At 38.0% G+C, this 1850-nt stretch overlaps 1 protein-coding gene across 1 annotated transcript in view; it reads right to left on the reverse strand.

Moving 5' to 3' along the window:
- Window positions 1-1850, reverse strand: part of LOC128249116 (kielin/chordin-like protein) — a 12426-nt gene that overhangs the window by 3171 nt on the left and 7405 nt on the right. The window lies entirely within an intron of this gene.

Genomic DNA, 1850 nt, shown 5'->3' on the forward strand with positions numbered 1-1850 from the left:
GTTTATTGAGCGAAAGCACCTAAAAGTTCCACGAGGCTCCGGCAGGGGGTGGTGGCGAACCCTGCTGTACTCTTTCACCACAACTTTCTCTCACTCTTACTTCCTGTTTCTGTCGTGCCTGTAATTCAAAGGGTCAGCCTTGTCACACTGTGTCACGCTGAATATCCCCGAGAACTACGTTAAGGGTACACGTGTCTGCTCAGCCACTTGCACGTTAATTTCACGAGCAGGCTGTTCCGTTGATCAGATCAACTGGAACCCTCGACGTCGTAAGTGACAGAGTGCCAACAACATAGAAGTATACATCAACAAGTTAATGAACATCAGACGAGATGAAATTAGAACCTGTTACTAGCAGTTATTAAATTGTATTTACTAACATCTTCACTAAAATCTGGTGAGCGCCGGAAAACTTACTCTATGACGCTCGCCAGATGAAAGAAAAACGTTATAATGATTGGTGCAAGTCATAAAGGAAAATATTCAAGGAACGACTGAAGTAATGTACAGCTTGAATTTCTAGTAAATATTGACCAATCAAATATTAGAACAAATCTACATTTCACCTGACAAATGAAAAATACAAAATGTATTTACACCTATTGTAAAGGAAACGAAATATTTTATCGGAAAATATATCATTCCTTAACATGGGTAGTGTAAATTTTTAGTACCTATTTATTGCCAAAATCACTTATCTTTGATGTGCATATTCTTCACCTCTATCTTTCAGTCGGAAGCAGTACCCTTAGAATAAACATAGTTTAGCAAACATATCCGAATAACAGAATGTTTCTATCACCATCTTTCTAAGCTCACATGTCCATCTCATTCACTCCATCTCTCTTTCTCTTCTCTATCAGTTCCTACAAAAAGATTACTGCTATAATTTTGCATACGATATTCGGATGTGGCTTCTGAGAATTTCTAGAGCAAATATTTTTTTAATTTGTTAGCAGTTGATTACTGGTTCTTGCTTGTATACATCACTTACATTTCAACTTAAAAAAAGGTTCTTCCCGAGTCATAGGTTTATAAAACCGGTTTTCCGGATTCTGCGTATATATTTCCCACTGGATGGGAAGTCGATCCGTCGTAGTATTACGCGTTTTTACCAGCTGAATGGAATGGCGCAACGTCAAATGAAGTGTTTTGCTAAAAAACAACGAATCGCCAGGTCCAAGATTCAAACCAGAATTTTACGATCGTAAGTAGAAAACACTAATCACTAATTCACGTGTCTCACACGCTTCACTGGTTCTCAACAAATGCATACACCTCTCTACCATAAGCATCCAGAGCAAAGGATGTAATTTGTTGGTAAACACTACATTTCAACGACCCTTTACACTGCATTTCAACCTTCAAAAAGAAAAATATAACTGTTATACGTGATGTAATTTTTACAATTTTATAAGGCATTGTGGTTGAGGATTAGGATAAAATGTTTAACTTGACTCTCCAAGTTCAAATCACTTTGAAACCGATTTATCTTTTCATCACCAACGTTAAATTAAGTATCAGTAGTATGCGGGTTAAATACAGTATGTAATCCGACGTTTCACTTTCCTTTCTTTTCTGAAAGATCAAAGTAATTCGCACTGTAGTTCTGAAAGGTGTCCTGTTTACTATTTTACTCTTTTACTTGTTTCAGTCATTTGACTGCGGCCATGCTGGAGCATCACTTTTGGTCGAGCTAATCGACCCCAGAACTTATTCTTTGTAAGCCTAGTACTTATTCTATCGGTCTCTTTTTGCCGAACCGCTAAGTTACGGGGACGTAAACACACCAGCATCGGTTGTTAAGCGATGGTGAGGGGACAAACACAGACACACAAACACACATACAT

This window comes from Octopus bimaculoides, chromosome 11, assembly GCF_001194135.2.
Source record: "Octopus bimaculoides isolate UCB-OBI-ISO-001 chromosome 11, ASM119413v2, whole genome shotgun sequence".
Lineage (NCBI taxonomy): Eukaryota > Metazoa > Mollusca > Cephalopoda > Octopoda > Octopodidae > Octopus > Octopus bimaculoides.